At 44.2% G+C, this 5887-nt stretch overlaps 1 long non-coding RNA gene across 1 annotated transcript; it reads left to right on the top strand.

Annotated features, from left to right (window-relative positions):
• Nucleotides 1–942: 942 nt before the first annotated feature.
• Nucleotides 943–5251, top strand: LOC125290748. The gene is made up of 2 exons (XR_007192876.1): nucleotides 943–1241; nucleotides 5128–5251. It is a non-coding gene; the product is annotated as an uncharacterized LOC125290748 (long non-coding RNA).
• Nucleotides 5252–5887: the final 636 nt, after the last annotated feature.

Genomic DNA, 5887 nt, shown 5'->3' with positions numbered 1-5887 from the left:
GACGATGAGGGATTAACATGAATGTCTATCTGACGGACCCCCACGTCGGAAAACAACGCAGAAGGTACACCTTTCTCGTTGGAATTTGACGCCAAGGACCCTTGACCATGCGTCAGACCTTTGACGAGTAGGGAGTGAGACTGGGTTGGAAATGGAATGCGCTGGAAACTGTTTGTGTGGTTGTGTCTTTTAATCTGGCTTGATTGGATTGCACTGTGTGATATCAGTGTGGATGCTTTTATCGTTGTTATCTTTATAATCATCATTCAGTATTGTTGGTAACAGTTTACAGTAAGGGTACATGAATTATCATTAATTCATGCATTAATTAATTCATGATTTATGTATTACTTCATTCCTTAATATCTCTTAAATCATCAGGAATTCACATAAGTTCATAGTGTAGAATTCTGGGGTATTCTTACTGTATTCTGATGTGTTCATATGTTACTTCTGTGTGTAGTATACAACAGGGAGAGGTCCATATTATTGTACATAACTGTGCCTTAGGCCTGTGTACCAGCAGGAAGGTCATACAGGCCGATGTTTAGGAACATCAGTGATAACATGGGCCGAGGGAGACAGCATGTCTGCCTATTCAGGCTAGTATCTCCATCTGGCCAGGGCCGGGTTTTGTACACTGGTTGGCACCTGCCACGTTGGCATGATTGACTTTTGTATGTTTTAGTATAACAGGCTTTGTCTTAGGTTTTGACACGGAGACGGATCGAGGAAGCAACCCAAGGAGCATCTTCTGTCGGAAGGCTCAGCAGCCGCTTCTAATAACAACCACAACTGTTAGACTCTGCACAGTTTTACTGTTTGAGACTTAGCCTGTGTTCTGTTATTCATTGTTGTACCATCTACAATAAATCATCATCTAATCGCCGATCCTGATCCCGCCGTCAAGCTTTATTGACCATCTTCAATACAGACATTAGAACTAAAACACAACGCAACAACCAGAGAATCCAACATTTGGTGCCGTGACCCTTCTCGCAAAAGGAGAAGAAAGACGACAACATTTGGTTATCGTGACCCGACCGCAAGAGGAGAGGCAAGACGAGAACATCCAACGGGTTCAAAGAGACTTCGGGGGCAGATTTTGGATTTTGAACATCTGTAAGAAGAGTCCATCTTGGCACCCTGATTGACGTGACTGAATCCCAGCTGGAAGCCTGCCAAGAGGGGAAACACTGCTGCACTGCGCACCCTGCATGCAGTGAAGACATTCTGACCAGGTGAAAGCAAAAAATCTTTACTCCTTTATGCGGGAAAAAGAACCAAAGTAAAGCTAATTTATTAGATAAATTAGAAATTAAAAGCTGCACATTAATGAGAGTATTGAAGTTTGTGTCATTAAGTGTTTTGATAAGTAACGTACCTATATCAATGATTGATGAGCTCTAGATGTCATTTGATATAAGAAGTTTTTCTGAAAAAAAAGTAAAAGGTCAAAGTGTACACATATTTTGGGTAATTGGATAGATTCGTGAACGAATTAAAAGAAGTAATCGATTAACTACGGACAAGCTTGGGGGATTAAATCTTTTCTTTTTCTGTACTGCCATTACATGTTAAGCTGTGTGAGTTTTATGAGATAAATGCTGTGCATGTGCCAATGAGAAAACAGGAGTCATTATTTTGCTGAGTGAACTGTGTGGTTGTTTCTCAACCGTCTTTGTTTAGTTTAATGGCCTAGGACTAAACGTAGTGCTACAGTGATACGGAAAGGAGACGAAATCACCAGAGTGGGGTGTTTTGGTTGTGCAGTATTTGAAAAGTGGGATAGGGTTTCCACCTATGTTTTTTTGTTGACTTGGTCAACTGGGAATTTAACGAAAGATCGTTAAAAGTGTGAGTGAGACATTCATTTGTATCATTGTCCAGCCGTTTTGGGAGAAAAGAAACAGTCTGAGTTAAGTGGAACTGACACTGGTGAAATTTTTTGTTGTGGCATCATGCTGTGAGTAAAATAACTTACCAAGTGTCAGGTTACGGAGCGAGAGAGATAGAGAGAGAGTGTTTCCTTTTCCCTGGCGGGAGCGTGTGTGTGTGAGTGTGAGTGTGGAAAAAAAATAAAAATAAAATAAGAGATAGACAACTTGTGAACAATTGAGAGGCGAACAAATTACTAACCAAATTTTCAAAGTGCAAAGTTGTCACTATATCACTACCACATCACGGGAAAATATAAAAAAATATATTTAAAAGGATCACGTCACTGCACGAAACACATAGTACAATTTAATATTTAATATTAGCACAATCCAGATATGGTTCTTGATAGGAAAACTAAGTTACAGGCCTTAGCTGAGATACAAGACTATGTGTCAGATTGGATGGCAGTGAAATTACAATTGGGCAAATTTGAGGAAAAAAAGTTGGAATTAGAGATCCGAGACAGGATTTGCAGACATGAGACTGAGAGACGTGATTTGGAGGAACAACTCATGGAAGCGGATGTGTTGCCAGAACAGAGTGGAATGAGGCGAAGAGGAGTAGTCTCAGAGGCCCACTCAACGGGGAGGAGCCAACTCCTCCCATACACACCGGCACCTAGTGGGGGCGGGGGTCGCAACCATGGTCGCAACAGGCAACCAAGCACCCGCCTCAATCCGACTCTGCCTGACTTGGACTCAACAGCGCCATATGCCATGGTGGAGACATCTAGAAGTGCAGTGGACATTGATAAAGACAGCTTCATTGGACAGAATGCTGCTGTTATGGGGACCCCACATGGGCCAAGAAACAGCACCCCACCTGACCAACAGCCAGCAGGTGACACGAAACAAATCATTCTGGCCCCTTCAGCAGCCACTGCTTTCTACAATCCACAAAGACAAGGAAGAACGTCTGCAACCAACCATCATCAAACTGCTCCACTCCAGTATGGCTATCCACAGCCACTAGCCATAACTTCAGTACCCCCCCCTCCTCCATTGTTGTTACCAATGCCACTGGCTACAAGCCCTTACCCACCTCACCCACCTGTCAACTCTTTCCCTACCCCACCACCACCACCAGCCCCACCCCCACCTGTCAACTCTTTACCTCACCCACCCCCACCTCCCTCACCCCCACCTGCACCAGTGAATGATGGGGCATCTACATCCAATGCTGCCCAGGGAGCGACTGCTCCGGTAACAAGGCCAAAGACAAAGAAAACCAGGCCAGCGATGGAGGACTGGGATGCCTGGGATGAGTCAGCTGACGAGGCACTCATATGCCCTGTGCGCACAGTAGCCACCACCGATGGCGTGTCTGTGCTTTACCAACCAGCGAGAACTGATAACACCCTCTATGCTACTGCCTTGCTTGAAGAACACATCAAAATTGAATTCTTGATTGATACTGGTGCTGGTCTTTTCATCCGACCTATTGGAGAAACACAAAATACCTCTGTCAGGCGTCATCAAGACAGCTGGTGGACCAACCGGAAAAAAATTCAGTCTGAAGCAGACAGCCCCAGTCACCATAGCCATTGGAGAAGGAGATGGAGAAGTCTTGTGGAACCTGAGAAGGCTAAAAAGAAAGGATCTCCTGGAACATCCTGCATGGGCTAAGGGAAGTGGACTGTTGGAAATGGAACCTGTCAGACTGACTGGAAAACCACCTCTGTGTGTGAAACAATGTCCCATCAAGAACGGACAGATTGTGGCAGAATTGTTGGATGCAATGCAGCTGCCAAAGGAACTGGCAGTGATCAAAGTAAAGGCACATACAAGGCAAAACACCATTGAAGCAAGAGGCAATGCAATGGCGGATGCGATAACGAAGCGACTAACGAGAATGGACACGGAAATGGAAAAACGGACGGATCTAACGATAACAGGAACATTTTTGAAAATGACAATGAGAAATGCATGATAAGAGTGACAAAGAAGGTCAAGGAAACATCTGAAGAGGGAAAACGGGAAAGTTTGGCCAACATCATAGACATGCAGAACAGCTCAAGCCAAGAAGAAAAGTGGATTTGGATTGAAAATGCGGCAAAGCTCCATGATGACAACTTGTGGAGGTTTGGAACACGAACAGTGGCTCCAGAAAGTCTTCTACCATATTTGACGGCGCAAATTCATTCACTTGGACACGTGGGAGTGGAGAAGATAAGGAACAGATTCATACCGGTCTGGTGGTCACCGAAGTTCACAGCAACGGCTACAAACATCGTCAAGGGGTGTGTCACCTGTCGGCAAAACAATCACGACAAGAAGGTTAAGTTGCCAATGCTGAAGACACCAGCTCCACCAGGACTATTCAGAGTTCTCCAGATAGATTACATCACTCTTCCCAAGTGCAAAGGCTACCGAGATGTTCTGGTTGTCCTGTGCAATTTCTCCAGGTGGATTGAGGCATTCCCTGCACGATCTGGAATTGCACTACACACTGCCAAAGTCCTCGTGAAAGACATCATTCCCCGATGCGGATTGCCATAACATAGTCGGCAGTGAAGGTCCAGGGTGAGAGAAAAGTGGATACATGCGAGCCATGGCAAACTAATAGAACTGCCTGAAACATGACGGCTTGGGTAGGGTACTTGGGTAGGGTACGAATTCTGTCTGAGTTTCCGCCGATCTTCTTTTAGGGGTGAGGTGTGAACTAGAGGGGGGAAGATTCACGGGAGACTTTCATTTTGACAGGGAATTTATGACGTCAGGAGAAATGAAAGGTTAGGGATCCGAGAGTAGAATCTTTCCTTTGAGAATCCGAACATGCTCAGAGTGCTGTGGTAGTGGACTCTTCTTGACACAAACTCATGTTATGAAAAAATGATAGACTTAGATAAGTCTTATAATTGATTTTGATGATTAAATATGTGATTACTGATATATGAAATGTTTAATCTGAGGACACAATTACAATTGCCGATTTTTGAGAATGATTACAGTTCAGCTAGATCAAGAGGGGGGGAGTAATCCTGTAGTCCTGGTTCTAGAGGTGGGTTCCTGGGGACACCCGTAAGGGAGCTGAACACGCAGCAACGGGTTAACCGGGGACTCACTGGGGACCAGGATTGGGAGGATGCTACACCCCTATAATAGATTATTATATATATACTGTTGTTTTCATGACTATCCTTCAACTGATACTGCTCTTTCTTTTCACTCCACATGTACCTATGAGGTTGCCGGGAGCCACAGACAACATCTGGGACAGAGACTTTGCCTTTGAACTGAACTGTTGCTGGCCGGTTTCCTGAACTTCCAAAAGACTTTGTTTTCCTTTTCTTTTAACTCTTAGAATGTGAGATAATCATCAGCAACATAATCAGTTTTTAAGTTTTCTTTCAAGGTGCCTGCACTTCTTTTCTTTTCCTTAAAGTGCCTGAGAGGTAATGCTTGGTTTGTTATCTGTTCTTTAGACCACATCAGACTCCTGTTTATTTGTTTTGTATGATCTATAAAAATCTGTGTTTTTGATTGATCAAGAGTGGGGACTGTAGAATTCTGGGGTATTCTTACTGTATTCTGATGTGTTCATATGTTACTTCTGTGTGTAGTATACAACAGGGAGAGGTCCATATTATTGTACATAACTGTGCCTTAGGCCTGTGTACCAGCAGGAAGGTCATACAGGCCGATGTTTAGGAACATCAGTGATAACATGGGCCGAGGGAGACAGCATGTGTTGCCTATTCAGGCTAGTATCTCCATCTGGCCAGGGCCGGGTTTTGTACACTGGTTGGCACCTGCCACGTTGGCATGATTGACTTTTGTATGTTTTAGTATAACAGGCTTTGTCTTAGGTTTTGACACGGAGACGGATCGAGGAAGCAACCCAAGGAGCATCTTCTGTCGGAAGGTTCAGCAGCCGCTTCTTATAACAACCACAACTGTTAGACTCTGCACAGTTTTACTGTTTGAGACTTAGCCTGTGTTCTGTT

The sequence above is a fragment of the Alosa alosa genome, chromosome 2 (assembly GCF_017589495.1).
Source record: "Alosa alosa isolate M-15738 ecotype Scorff River chromosome 2, AALO_Geno_1.1, whole genome shotgun sequence".
Classification (NCBI taxonomy): domain Eukaryota; kingdom Metazoa; phylum Chordata; class Actinopteri; order Clupeiformes; family Clupeidae; genus Alosa; species Alosa alosa.
This window is presented reverse-complemented; position numbering and strand designations above follow the sequence as displayed.